Source organism: Arachis hypogaea, chromosome 12 (assembly GCF_003086295.3).
Source record: "Arachis hypogaea cultivar Tifrunner chromosome 12, arahy.Tifrunner.gnm2.J5K5, whole genome shotgun sequence".
Lineage (NCBI taxonomy): Eukaryota > Viridiplantae > Streptophyta > Magnoliopsida > Fabales > Fabaceae > Arachis > Arachis hypogaea.
Window position 1 is genome coordinate 17,656,534 of NC_092047.1, and position 16,111 is coordinate 17,672,644.

Genomic DNA, 16,111 nt, shown 5'->3' on the forward strand with positions numbered 1-16,111 from the left:
TATGATTGTTATAGATATACAACAAATTAAGTATCAATTTAGATTTACAAATATTATTTTTCTTTATAACTTAAATATTTATTTAAATACTTAAAATTTTATTGGCTAAAAACTTTTAAAATGATTACAGGTTTTAATACATATTCAAATTACTATATATATGTATTAATTTTTAAAATAAAAATTAAGAAATTAGACTCAAGAATATAAGAATCATCAATGACTCAATAGTTTCAACGTTAAAAGAAATCATTATTTTTCTTTGCCACGTACTCAGAACTCCAAGGTAAGCTCTTATTACATATACAATATTCAATTTCTTATTTATCATACTTAGCGCTTTTCATATTAAATTATTGTTGTTTACCATGCATGTCACTACCTACAAAGATATTTTAATTTCAAAAGATAGATTCACGAATCTAACTTCACTTTCAGGTAACTACGACCTCAACTTGCAAATTATTATTATTCTATGTTCAATAGTAGAATTCAACGAAAAAGTAGAAATAATAGATACATAGATTGATATGATATCACTCAATTCAATATATATAAAGAATACTTTTCAAATTGGAGTTGAGAACTGCATTTTGGGATACATGCATGCATGCTACTATCAAACTTAACAACGTTCAATGTTTCTTCACTAACAAGTGCAACCTATTCATAACTAGATCTCTTTAATTAATTTAATTTTTTTTTCTTTTAGTTTTTGTCCCTTGTAATTAGTGAAATTTAAAATGTAAAATTTCTACTATCTTTTTCAATGGTTTCATCTTAATTAATTCTAAATTCATGAGAGAAATGTATGTGGACATATAGAGGCATAGCAGCCTCTAATTATTAGTATCAATGTATTTGAGCTTTGGTTAAAATTTCATGGATGAATGCATGCACCTGTCAGTAACTTTTACCACTTGAATTATTATATTTTTATAAACCTGCAATTGCAGTTGCAATTGAATTGTTGTCTTCATGAGGCTGCTATATATTAATAATGTTGCTTGGTTTAATGAATTTTGCTATATTAATGTTGTATATAGTTAGTTGTGTTTCCACTATATGGAGTTTATGGACTATGATGCAAAAGGTGAGACTTCAAATTAAAAGGTCCCACAAACTAACTCATTTTAAAGAAATCTCATATATCATATTCTTTGATTTCTATATATATATAGCCAACGGGGAGTGATGATTTGTTAAGACTCAAGAAGAGAACTTGCACTCAGGAAGGAGAGTAGAAGTATGCATGCATGTGTGTAAGTATTTATGCTAGCTACTCTATTTTTTATTTTTTTATTTTTTTATTTTTTTTTGGTTTAAGTGCCTTGTATGTATGTGTGTGTGTAAAATAAAGGTTTTGTTTTTATATGATTATAAAAAAAATAGATTAAGAGTTAATAAATAAATAAATATTCTCAAACAATCCTTTTGTCTTCTATTGGGCCAGGCCTTTTCCTCATTTCTGTCGTCTCCTCTGCGCCACGCTCAAGTTCTCTGACAAAAATTTATTACACAAAGAAAAAGTCTAATAATATAAGTAAAAAAAAAAAAATCTATTTATACATCTGAATATTATATCCAAATGTTTTACCTACTTTTTTTTTTATGTTTTCACCTTTTTTTTATACAACATGTTCTTAGTTTTTTTGTTTTATATATATGACTATTATTTTTTTAGAAGTTTCCATATTTTTACGTTGGGTATAGTATGAATTTTAGGTATACCGACCAATAAATACTTGTTTTAAATAGGAAGATGAATATTTCCACTTGTTTTAAATATGGGAGCCATTCAGATCAAGATCAAGATGTCAAAAATATTTTTTTAAGATATTTTTTAATAATTAAAATTTAATACATATAATTAATTAAATTGTGTTATTTTTACTAAAATTAGATAGGACAAATTAGTTTAGTCGAAAAATTAATAAATTAATTTTGAATCGGTCTAAATTAATATTTTTTTTATAAAAAATGACTACAATATTTCTATTATAAAAAATAACTGAAATACTCATATATATATATATATATATATATATATATATATATATATTTTTTTTTTTTTTTAAATTCTAAATCCTAACCCTATGACGGCAGAAAAAAAAAAGTTAGAATTTAGAATTCTCAAAATTAATATATATAATAAGAACATTTTAGTCATTTTCTATAATAGAGGTATTGTAGTAATTTTCTATAAAAAAATAATATTAATTTAGACTAATTCAAAATTTGGTTCATTATTTTTCGATTAAATTAATTTGTCTAACCTAATTTTAACAAAAATTAATACGATTTAATTGATTATACGTGTTAAATTTTAAGTATTAATTTTTTTTTAAAAAAAAAACGTTTTAGATATCTTTTTCTGAATGATTCCCTTTAAATATATCTTGTTGATTTTCTAAGAGTTCAGGAAATAAAACACATCATACGAAGAGAGATGGTGAATACTGCTAGCTTGTAACCAAAGGAGAGTGTGGATTCCTACACAAAAAAAAGGTGCAATTCAACTTTGGTGTTTCTTCTTGTAATTTATTATTATTATTATTATTATTATTATTATTATTATTATTATTATTATATCCTAATTCGTAAGAGAGGAACCATGTCAATTGTAGCTGTTTATTTATTGATTTGTTATTTTGTTACAACAAACTTGTAATTTTAAAACAACATACATTAATTTGTTTATATAACCATTTAAGGGTATTGTTTAGACCTTTTTTATGAACGTTAATTATATAACTATTTATTTGTCTTCTCTTGTTATCTTAAACTTTTAGAAAAAGTAACTTTTTGATATAGTATAGTATAAAACAAATAAAAAAAAATCTATACAAAAATTTATGTAAATCTAAAAAGACACTTGTGTGAAAAGACATATTAAAAATATAATTATTTATATATCTTCTTCTATCAGTTTAAATTTTTAAGGAAAGTAATTTTATAACAAAGGACAATAATGAGAAAACATCCAAATTTTTTCTTTTATATATATAAAATTTGAACATAGTAAAAAGGTGAAACAATTATTACAAGAAAAAGTTGAGGTAAACAACATCCCCTCTTGTCAACTTTATACAAATCAGCTAACAATATAATAAAAAATATAAAAAATCTAACAAAAAGAAACAACTAAAATGATTGAAAAGAATCTCCGCAACCTAAAAGAAACATTCAAAATCACTAAAAAAAAAATTCAAACTCTAACAAAAAGAAATATTTAAAATCATTAAAAAAGAACATCTGAATCTATGAAAAGCTTCGACTAGAGGCAAGAATAGCGTATTCGATGACGAGGTGTGTTTCTTATGTTACGATAGCAACGAACGTTATTCTGGAGATCAATAACTACGCTAAGCAAGGAAACCCAGACCTGCAGCAATTGCGACTAGAGGTAAAACATCGTCGCAGACGCGACAATAAAGATGGCGAGGGATGATGGCGGTTGTGGCAACGGTGTTAGTATCGCACAACGTGGTGAGCAATCTAGAGTCCGAACAGGCGTGTTGGCTGGTCGAAGCATTCTACCACGAGGTAACTACATTGGAGAGAAAAGGAAAAGGAGAGTGAGAGTGAGTGAGGATGGGTTAATTTGGGGTGATTTTTTATGTTTTTTTTATCTTTTGTTTTTTTTGTTTGTTTGCAACTCTATTACTTATTTGAGTGTAGTTGACTGGTACCCTAATATATAATTGTTGTTATAAATAGTTTACTCCTTAATTAGAACTCAATATGTAACACCAAAAAGAAAGACAAAATATTAAATTACACAATAAAAAGACTAGGATATACAAAACAGTTAAACACCTAAAGTCCAAGACACAAAACTATTAAAAAAATTGCAAAAAGTCAAAGAAACCTAAGCAATATTTAATTTTAGAGCCAAACTCAATAAGATACAACGAATTTTGATGTGTTTAATATTCAATTTTTATATGTGCTATTTTACAATTTTACAATAATATTTTGTATTCTATATTTATACAACATTGTAACAAGATTTATCACATAAAATATGGAAAAGAATTTAATTTATGGCATGGATAAATTTACATTTTTTTTATACATGTAACCAAATAATAATGTCATCTTTTACATTTTCATAATGTATTCATGTATAGAAAAATAGATAAATAGACCAATTATTATATATATATAAAGTATCGAGTGATTATTACATATATCGTTTTGCTGCTGAAAAATTTTCATGTTTTATCTTTGTTGCAGAATCATACATACAGAATTTAGTAGTGTTGAGCTAAGTTTGTCGACAAAATATCTTTAGACACATAAAGGTAGGCAAACATCTTCCTAATGTTTGTAATATTGGTACACGATTTTGGTGTATGTTTTGTTTGTTAATGTTTTTTGTGAAATTATTCAATTAAAGGTACCAGAGATTGATTTGAGAGAATAAAGAGAGATTATAGGATTCAAGAGAGAACAATCAGATTTATATTGAGAGAGAATGATTGTTGCAATCATTACAGTGAGTGTTACAATTTATACTAGTTAGTAGTATATATAAGGCACGTGATTAATTTTTTTTGAAAGCAAAGAGCTCAACACAAAAAAAGTGGAGTAGTGAAAACAGATAAACAAACAACCAACTTAAGCCTAACACAACCACATAAAGAAAAATCCTCTATCATCTTCGGCATAGCCATCAATAACTAAAGGGGTCCACACCTCTCCACTCATTGTGGCTCAACACAGTCATGTTGGTAATTTCTTCAATACCTTTACTTTTATTTTGAAAAATCCTTCTATTCCTTTCCAGCCAGATGTTCCAAACGATCGCACAAAAGCATCTCAATCGTTGCTCTCTGTCTTCCCTTCTCCTCGGCTCCTCTATCCAACTTAAAAAATGTTCTTTCATCGAACCTGGAATAGACCATTGGCGGCCAGACATCGATATCCAAGCATTCCACACCTGCCAAGTAAAATCACAGCCTAGAAACAAGTGGTGCACATATTCCACATCTTTATTACATAAAACACAAATATTATCTTCCTGGTTAATGATCCCCAAACGGCTCAGTCATTCTTTTGTATTCACTCTACCTATTAAGACAAACCAAGCAAACAGCTCCACTCTTGGTGGTACTAACCCTCTCCAGATGGTCTTAGTGAAGTTGTAGCTTGTAACCTCCTCTGGGAGTACTGCCTCCTGCAAAACCTGTACACATGAGTTAGTTGAATAAACTCCTTGTCGATCATATTTCCACACCACCCTATCCTCTCTATTAATTACTAGTTTCACAGGTCTCAACGCCTCATGTAATTGACCCAGGAGCTCCAACTCCCATTGAAAGAGCTCTCTCCTCCATTGGAAGTTCCATATTCACTCTAACCCATCCCAGAATCCACAATCCCCTATAACAGATCCACATTGGTTTGAAACAGAGAAAAGCCTGGGAAACCGATCTTTCAGAGACCCACAAAGCAACCATATATCTTCCCAAAACTGAGTACGCCACGCATCACCAATCTCCATGGACAAGCCTATAACCATCTTATCCCTTATATGGCTATTCAGTATTTGTAGTTGGCATATGTCTTTCCACGGGCCTCCTCTGGTAGGTAACACTTGAGTTAATAGTAGCTCAGCAGGATTCAGATTATAACAGGAACAAACCACCTTCTTCCACAACGGGCAATCTTCCTTTTCAAACCGCCACCACCACTTAAACAACATAGCTGCGTTCCAAACCATAGCATCTCCGACTCCCAACCCCTTAGTTTTTTAGGGGCCTGCACCACTTCCCATTTTACTAATGCCATTCTATTACCACCATCCTCCTTACTCCACAAGAACCTTCACTGTAATGAAATCAACTTCTCAGCAACAGCTCTCGACATCTTGAACAAACTCAAATAATACACTGGCAGACTATTTAAAACTGATTAAATCAGCACCAACTTTTCAGCTTTATTTAGTACTTTAGCTTTCCACAAACTGAGCTTCTCCTCCACTTTGTCTATTATAGGCTTCCAGGTCTTTACCAACCTCGGATTTGTACCTAAGGGGATACCCAGATATTTGACTGGAAGGAAATCACGCTTACAACCTAACAATTAGCACATACTCTGAATCCACTGTTCGTCACAATTTATCGAAATCAAGCTTGACTTGTCAAAATTAATACTGAGCCTTGACATCAACTCAAAGCATCTCAAGAGCCGCTTGTAATTCTTAATAGTTTTCTCCTCTGGTGGGCAAAACAAAATTGTGTCATTAGCAAACTATAGATGTGACATGGCTATAGTATCTCTCCCAATCAACAATGGTGATATACGTCCGTTCCTAACTGCCTCTCCCACCATTCGATGTAGTACATCCACAACCAGTACAAACAAGAAAGGAGAAAGCGGGTCACCTTGTCTCAATTCTCTTTCCATCTTGAACGGCTTGGATGGCGATCAATTTATCAGGATCGACATAGATGCTGTGGTCACACACTCCATAACCCACGATCTTCATCTATGCCCAAACCCCATCTTCTGCAAAACAATATCCACAAAGCTCCACTTGACTCTGTCATATGCTTTTTGGAAATCTAACTTGATTAATGCTGCCCCTTTTTTTCTCAGTTTAAGCCAGTTTACAGTTTCACATGCGATCAGTGCCCCATCATATATTTTTCTTCCCTTTACAAATGCACTCTGAGTTTCTTCAACTAATGCCGGCATCACTGATCTCATCCTCCTAACCAAAACCTTGGAAATAACCTTGTATACGCACCCAACCATGCTGATAGGTCGCAGATCTTTAATCTCCCTTGCCCTAATGAACTTAGGTGCCAACGCCACCCAAGTGATGTTGGAGTCCGTCGGCAGCCTTGAAGTCTGAAAGAACCCCATCACCGCTGCTGTGAATTCAGGCCTAATCTCACCCCCAACACCTCTTAATAAAATTCATGTTGTACCCGTCACAACCTGGTGCCTTAGAAGACTCACAATCCCACACAGCCTCTCTGATCTCCTCCACCGTTAGCAGTGCCTCCAGATTTGCAGACTCTTCCTGCTCTATCCTACCCACCAAGCCATCCCTGAAACCTATCGTAGGAGAACTTTCCTGGTGATATAACTCCTTGTAGTATCCTCAAATAGCAATTTTTATTCTAGCTTGATTCTTGATCAGTCTGCCGTTGATTAACAGTGTATCGATCCTATTATTCCTCCTTCTTGCTGAAGCTATATTGTGAAAGTATCTTGTATTTTTGTCCATCTCCTTTGCTTGCCGAGATCGAGACATCTGTTTCCAATGAATTTCTTTCCTAACATACCACCTCTCACAGCAAGTAACCAGCGCCTTCCTTCTAGCCTCCATCGTTCCATCATACACTCCATTTTCACCAAATCGTCAATCTTCTTAATTTCTTCCTTAAATTTCATAATTTTGTTGTCCATATCTTCAAAATTAGACTTATGTCATCCCCTTAATGGAATTGTCAATGCCTTCAACTTGTCTGTGAACTGAATCTCCCCCAAACCTCTCCATTCCTCTTTAACCATTCTGAGAAAGCCTTCATATGTAAACCAGGAATCTAGGCTTCGGAACGGCCTTGGTCCTCCCTTTTGCTTCATGTCTTCTACTATTACAGGACAGTGATATGATAAATCCCTTGGTCCATCCCGTATCTGAGTCTGAGGAAACTCCTCTAACCACTCCAAGCTAACCAGAGCTCTATCTATACAACTGCAAGAATGTCCTCGAAACCATGTGAACCTACGATTTGTGAGTGGCAAATTTACTAAATGCATATCTTGTATCCAACCCTTGAATTCCTCTGCCGACCTAGGTAGAACATCAGTACCTTGCCTTTTGTCTACATGTACTATTTCATTAAAGTCTCCCATGTAGCAACTAGGAACTTGACATAAACCAGTCATGTAACTCAGCTCCTCCTACACCTGAATTTTCGCATCCCTATTATGTGCACCATAGACCAGAAAGAAAGCACAATTGAAATTATTCTTTACCAGGACCCATTCAACACACAACCATTTCTCCCCCTTGTAACAGTTATTCATTTTAAACACTAATTCATCCCATATTAACAAAAGCCCACCTGCTGCACCATCAGAGCCTACAAATTCCCACCCTGCACCATCTTGCCCCTAAATTCGTACAACATCATATCTGGTTACTACTTATTTTTTAGTCTCAACCAAACCCAACAGATCTAATATATGTTTATTCTTAAAGTTCTTCACCATTCTTATCTTTCTATCACCTCGCAACCCCCTAATATTCCAAGAGCTAAAAATCATTTAAAATTCTTTTAACACACCTGTTTTTGTGTTTGGGTCTGCATCGTCTCAGTTTTTTCTTATGTTTCGCCATTTTTCTTTTGCGTTCTATTTTTTCGTTCTGCGCTTGGAGCATTGCCATAATGTCATCCTCCTCATTGACCAGCATAGCGCCAAACTCCGTTACAAGCTCCCAGGTCCTTCGATTCTCCAGCTACTGTTCATCCAGCTTCGAGCACTGCGTGTCACTATCCTCCGCCGCATTCCCACCTGTCTCATTCCCAAGCTCATTCCCTTCAAGGCCCCCTTATCATGCCCAGGACCTCTCCTTCTACCACTTTGAATAAAATTTTGATCACCACCGACATTCTGATCAAGGCGGTCACTGATTGCTTCATCAAGCACTGGTCCCACGTTCCCCACTTGCAGGCTACAATCATCCTTCATCTTTCCTTCCTCCTCAGTCATGTCGTTCAAGACACTAAGCTCGCCAGCTCGCCTTTGATTCGGTTCCATATCATCGTTATCCCCATAATGTGTTATCACATCAAGTCCCTCAGCCTCGCCATCAACCGCAGATCCATAACCGGTCGTAGTTGTCCTGGCTGGCTCGCTGTTCATTGTGCGTGCAAACCCGCTGTGACCTTTGCCTGCTGCCCGCCGACTGCCCCCTTGGCCAACCTCGATGATCGTGCCGCCGTCACCCTCAAGAAGACCCCCGATTACCCCCTTAGCGCAGCCTGCTCCGTTCGTGTGGCTTCCCTCCCGTTCTCCCACTCTATTGAACGAAGAGCATTCTTCCCGACCCGGATCCAGACTCCCCCGCGCAGGCCCAGGAGATTGACCTTTGCCTTCAGTTGAGACTGGGTCCAACACTTGATTCCCCTTCTTTCTAATTTTATTTCGGCTGGCCCAATCTAAGCTTTGGGAGTTTGTTTTTTGTTTCCTTTTAGTGGATCCCCTCTCTAGCCCATTAGGAGCACAACTAATTGTCCTCTCAGAATCTGCCTCCTCACTCATAACTGTCCCTCCCCCAACATCAGGCACACCTTTATTATCACCCTTGACTGATTGATACGTTACGATATTCAAGTTATTGCGGTAATTACGGTCATTAGACCATCCGTTCAAAATTACAGAGGGAATTACAATTCTACCCTTGTCTTCTTCCTCTTCCCATGTTACCTGCAATAGCATGTCTTCGTGTTGAGCACCCGCATGTGACGGTCCTGCTTGATGTCTCTGCCGTATACCCACTCATAGGCTTGTACTTGTGTTACCATAGTTCCTTCGCTCACAGTTTATTAGCCCTTCATTACTAGGTATTCTTGTGCACTGTAATGTACACGCCTCATGTCCAACCTCTTTCACCAATACATTAAAACCCCAGAATCGACTGTTATATGGATCCATTCCTGAATGACTTCCATTATGCACGTATCAATCTGCACGCGACCTACAGTGAAAGAATTGCACAATTCTGTCTCTCTAGCACACTCAACTACTTCACCCCATTGGCCTCCTATTGTTTTGAATGTGTCAATAGACCATGCATGTAATGGAACCCCAAAAAATTCAAGCCACACCCTACGGGTTTCACTATGCTCTGACTCCTCCCATCTCCATACACTGTGGAACAAATTTAGGAGGCGATTCATGTACAAGTTGTACGCCTCTTCAGCATGCATAGCACTATCAAAGGTCAGCAGAGCTTTGTATGCTCCTATTTCCCTAACTTGGATGACATTGGGCAAGTTCTTCGCAACCACTTCCTTCAGAGATCCAATGTTAATAGGCTTTGTCGTGCCCCCAACCAGACTTCGCTGCAGCCATTCCAAAATTTCCTTTACCACTTTCACTTCTACCTTCTTCGTCCAACCATTTCCATGCGGGTCCTTTCGGATCTTCTCCATCCGTAAAGCATGTCCCTCTGACAACGTACCATTCTGCACTAATTCTCTGTGTGGCTTCTGAGTCATGTGGTTTTGTGAGGTATGTTTGTTGCTTCTGACGTTCTTCTGTACTTAGTCTCTCCCACAAAGACGACCTTACCTTTCAGTATCAGTCGATTCATTTCCGCTATAGCTTTCAACGCCCCTCCTTTTGTTGTATATCCAATGAAAGCAAAGATGTATATCTTACCACTTTTTTATTTTCAGGATAGATAAATATCATTGATGCGTCCTGTCCAGTTGAACAACTGGAATAACTCTCTCTTTGATATATCTTCAGGAATGTTGCTCACAAAAATGGAGTAGGACTCATGCTCTAGCCGCCGATACTCTTCTCTATTCCAAACCCTAGGATCATTGCCATGTTCCCTAGATCTACCCTTCCCTGTGTTTTCCACTCACGCTCTCGCTCTCTCTCGCTTTCTCATCTCTCTGAAAGAAAGAATTAAGGCACGTGATTAATTTTTGCCATTTTAACATTAATTGAATCACAAAATAACTGTTTAATTTTTACTAACTATTTTTACTACCTTGTACTTAATTAAACTGTAAGGGTGATAAACAGGTCCCATCTTAATGGTCAATCTACTTAACTTGCCAAAAAGATGTGGACTAGGTTAAACATTTGTGATCGCCAAAACAAAACAAGTTCGCTTAGCTCGCATGATTTTACGGGATGGGGAGGGCATGCAAGCCCAGTAAGTGACTACTTCTCTTGTAATTTTTTTAGTTTAACACACACAAATCTAATATTCATTTCAATTTAAAAAAAATGAAAAATCCAACTCAACTCAATACTCCTTTTATTTCCACTCTTTTAACTTTACAACACTTCTTTCTCCTTTCTATTCTTTTTTTTAAGGACCGTCTCCCTTTCCCATCTATTCTTTTTTTAAAACACCATCTCCCCTCTCTTTAGTTAGTCTTTAAATTGCTCTCTCCTTTACCCTTTTTTTTTCTTTTGATTCGCTTCTGCTTGCTATCGCCTTATTGTTGCTTGCTGCCTTTCCCCCATTCTCGAGCGCTACTCGCCACTGCTTCATCCTTTTTAAGATCTACCACCACCGCTTTTATTCTTCTTGGATCTATGCTTATCTCCCTAATCACCGTTGCTTGCATTTACCTTTTCTGGTCGGCGTCGCTTCTGCTCGCATCTGTCTACCATCTTTTATTTTGTCTCTGACCTGCTTCTATTCTCTTCCTGTCTTCTATAATTTTGAAAAATAAAAAAAATGTGATGGCGGGATAAGCCCACCATTCTGGCAGCTTGCCATTATATGGGGTGGTGGGGTTGTGTTTTCAAATCATTAAGTTAGGCGAGGCGGGACAGGCTTGCTCGCTAAGAGATGAGCTCATGGTGGAGTCGGCTAGTCCATTTATCACCCTTACTTAGCTGACTTCTCTCCTTCATTACTTATAAGTTATAACATCCTCCTTCAAACTGATGGGTGGTGAATCATCCACTCTCTATTTGAGTCGGAAGTGTAGAAAGACTACCTTTTCTGGTTGGCGTCGCTTCTGCTCGCATCTGTCTACCATCTTTTATTTTGTCTCTGACCTGCTTCTATTCTCTTCCTGTCTTTTATGATTTTGAAAAATAAAAAAAAATGTGATGGCGGGCTAAGCCCACCATTCTGGCAGCTTGCCATTATATGGGATGGTGGGGTTGTGTTTTCAAATCATTAAGTTAGGCGAGGCGGGACAGGCTTGCTCGCTAAGAGATGAGCTCATGGTGGAGTCGGCTAGTCCATTTATCACCCCTTACTTAACTGACTTCTCTCCTTCATTACTCATAAGTTATAACATCCTCGTTCAAACTGATGGGTGGTGAATCATCCACTCTCTATTTGAGTCGGAAGTGTAGGAAGACTACTTGTGAGACTGGCTTTATGAGAATGTATGTCTCATGAGAAAGTATATACACCATATGATGCCATTACATTGTTTGGCTCACCAAATTTGGAGATGTTAATAATTCCATTATGGTAAAATAGCCAAGAACCTATTTTGGTTGGTTATATATTTCTTACTCTCAAAAGAGTCAAGAGAAAAATAAGTTTAGAGATTTTATAAATATATCTCAATCAACTCAACTTGAAAAGTAAAGAAGGAGTATATGGGTAATGAGTTATTTATATTAGTTGGGGAGAGAGAAACTTTCATAAACTAGACAATGTGAGACTAATACATTACATAGCAGAATAATACAAACTAAACTGGATTACTTCAATTAACACAAACATAAAATTTATGCTCCTGCATAATTATCTCTAGGTTGGAAAGAGCTCTTGCATTATCAACTTTGGGTTGAAAATAGCTCGACTTGTAATAATGGAAGATACCATCGACGAGTGTATTTGGTCTTGAAAGATGTGAAAAAGTATAGCTCAACTTGACTTTTTTTTACCATCTACATGTTGTAATAAAGTTAATATAATCTTCATGCTATCCTTGATAAAAGAGTATGTGTTCTTGAAACTATCATGAATAACTATGCAATTATATTGTCAATGAGGTCCTAAAAATAAGTGACACACATCCATCGTACTGACATCACACCACACCATACTTTATTTTTGTATTTACTCCTCATAGAAAATTGGACACAATAATGCTTTGTCACTTTGACTTTATTGTCTTTCTTTAACCAATGCAACTTGTAAGGATAAGGATGTAACTCAGTTGGAAGCTTCAATTTGTCTATCATATAATGTGAAACAATATTTTCACAACTTTCACTATCTATGATGACTTGCAAGCTTTCTGTTCAACAATACATCTTATGTGAAAGATATTGTGGCGATGCCAATTCTCATCTTCTATTAGCATTGTAATATTCAAGCTACGACGAACTACTAAGGCTTTTCTATAATTGATTGAAACTTCTTCAATATTATAGTCAACCTCGCCTTCCTTCTCTTATTCCTTGATTATTCTTTATTAAATTTTTCCTTGACAAGAGTAATAACTCTTCTGTTTGAAAAATCAGCAACAATGTGTGCAAAATCTTGACATCTGAAGTAATTCTTGCTTGATGACACACGCTCTTTATTGCTTTGTGAAGTTTTAAAAGAAGCTGCCTTTGTTTCTTGTTGACCATCGGGTATGACCACTTTTTCCGTCGGTGACTGAATAGTATCCCTCTGTGTTCTTTGCTTTTCAATCTTTAATTCAGTCTAATGACACTATCCAAAGTCCAATATGGTTGCAGTTGGATAACATTAGAAATTTCTGTGTTCATTCGTCCAATATAACGAGCAATGGTTTGTTCTTTAAGCTTATGAATGTCAGGCTTTATAAGCAATTCTTCGAACTCCATGTATATTCTTCTATAGACAATGACTTTTGCTTCAGATTGTGCAATTTGATGAATGTGTATTACCTATGATAGTTAGAAAGGAACTTGCGCTTGATCTCAGACACATGTTATCCCGTGTCTTGATCTTTCTTTTTCATTCTCTTTCTGATGACACTTTATATTATTCTTCCACCACACTGATGCATGCTTCTTTAGCTTGTTTGCTACAAGCTTCACATGTTTGTCATTTAGAATATTTTTTAACTCGAATACTTTCTCATTTATGCAAATTCAGTCGATGAAATCATCTAGTTGAAGCCTCCCTTTTAACTCAGGAATATAAACTTTGATTCATAAGTCTTTAGCTTTGTGACTTGTGCTGTGTCATGCTCTTCCATTTGAATTTCTTGAGTAATTTTATTCTTTGGATCCATCTTTTACTACTATATCGATGTCAAAACGCAGGGGGGATGTGACAATGATGTTGAGCACTATGCACCAATAGTGATGCAATGGTGATGATACTCTGATTCTTCGATGCTATGATGATGCATAATAATGGAAATGCACGAATGATGATGATGATACACCAAGAATAACCATCGCACAAAAATAGAAACCAAAAGAAATTAAGAGAACATGAAGGATATTAACTGAAACTCCACAACGAACAACATGCACTGATGACATCTTGCAATGGCAATAAGACCACCCACGCCAAAAACGAGTTAATATTCAATTTAGCCCTTGAAATTTGAGGTCAAACTTAAGTTGATCCTTAAAATTTTTAGTCGACCCAAATTATACCCCCAAATTTACAATGAAAACTCGCGTTAGCCCCTAAATTTATCTCCGTTAATGAGGTGCTAATGGCATGTTAATTTGCCATGCTAGATAAAACAAATGATATCGCTTTATATTGGCATTCAATTTTCAATGAAATTATGTTGTTTAACATAAAATGTATATCTTTCTCACTATTGATATCATAAAATGAGAAGTGTTTTATCTCATTTGTGTGAAACAATATCATTTCATTGAAGATTAAGCGCCAATGTAAATTAATGTCATTTTATTTTATTTAACGTAATAAACTAACATGCCAAATTAGTACGTCATAATAGAGATTAGCCCAGGAGTTAACGCGAGTTATTGTTGTAAATTTAGGATCTAATTTGGGTCGACTAAAATTTTAGGGGTCAATTTGAGTCTGATCTCAAATTTCAAAGGTCAACTTGAGTTATTAACTCTGCCAAAGACCCGTTGCCACAAAGCAAATAAATTTTTACTGGAGTAAGGTGATGACCGATGTTGCTCTGATACTAAACTGATGTTGGAATGTCGTTTGACTCACCAATTTTGGCGAAGTTAATAACCCCACAATGTCAGTTGGAATGTCGTTTGACTCACCAATTTTAGCGAGGTTAATAACCCCACAATGTGAAATAGTCAAGAACCTACCTTGTTAGTAGGCCAAGCCAAAGATACACCTCTTACTTTTAAAAGAGACTAAAGAAAAATAAATACAAAGCTTATTATAAATATATCTCAATCAACTCAACTTGAAAAGTGAAGGAGAATACATGGGTTATTTATATTAATGAGGAAGTCTTTATAAATTAGGCAATATGAGACTAATACATCACATAGCACAATAATATAAATTAAACTAGATTACTTTAATTAACAACACAAGTATAAAATTTATGCTCCTACATCACCATAAGAGCAAGTTTCTGCACCACTCTAATCCCTCAAAGGTGAAAATTAATTTTAAAACATTTTGATCTGTTGTAGAAATTTTGAATTTCTAGTAATGAAATTGATTGTCTTATTTCCATTCTAAAAACTCTTGTGTTTTAATCTCAGTTGCATCATCTTCTTCATATTCATAACTTTTTAGAATTTTTTTCTATTAAGATTATTTTTAAGTTAATTGGATTTAATGAACACTAGAATTTGATATTTTCATGGAACAAAGTTGTCTTCATCCAATTTGAAGGATATGTTCTTGATTGAAACTTTTAATGATGATGCAGAAGTAGTGGTATGACTTGTAGTTTTCATAGATCAGAAGCAATACTCTAATACCATGAAAGTTATCATAGATTGATTGGAGAATTTGAAGAAAAAAATAATTGAAGGAGAGAAATAAAGTGAGAGATCAGATGACTTAATTAGGAGGGAGTGATAAGATTCATGTTGAGAGAGAAGGATTATTCAATCCATTCATTAGAGTGAGTGTTATAATTTATACTTGTTAGCAATTTACATGATAGATTTGCGTCAATTCAACAGTAATAATAGAATAACCTACTTATCTTTCGCTAGTTACTTTATCAACTTTGTTAGGTAACAAATTAGGGTACCAACCAACTTGAGCCAACCTTTTAAATTTTAAAAACTTTTGAATTTAAAAAATACGCGCTGCCGCCGCATCCTCCCCCTGAAAAGAAATATCCAAAAACCTAGAAAAAAAACATTCAGTAACCCGAATAAAAAAAGATCTACTTATTAGAAAGAAATATCCTAAAACCTAGGAAAGAAACATCTAGTAACCTAAATAAAAAAATAATTTATTTACTTAGAAAAA

The 16,111-nt window shown here is 35.1% G+C and overlaps 1 long non-coding RNA gene across 1 annotated transcript; it reads left to right on the plus strand.

Moving 5' to 3' along the window:
• The first annotated feature begins 1,204 nt into the window (after positions 1-1,204).
• Positions 1,205-16,111, plus strand: LOC140176994 (uncharacterized). Its single transcript, XR_011868347.1, has 4 exons — positions 1,205-1,262; positions 2,423-2,508; positions 4,240-4,307; positions 13,984-16,111. It is a non-coding gene; the product is annotated as an uncharacterized lncRNA (long non-coding RNA).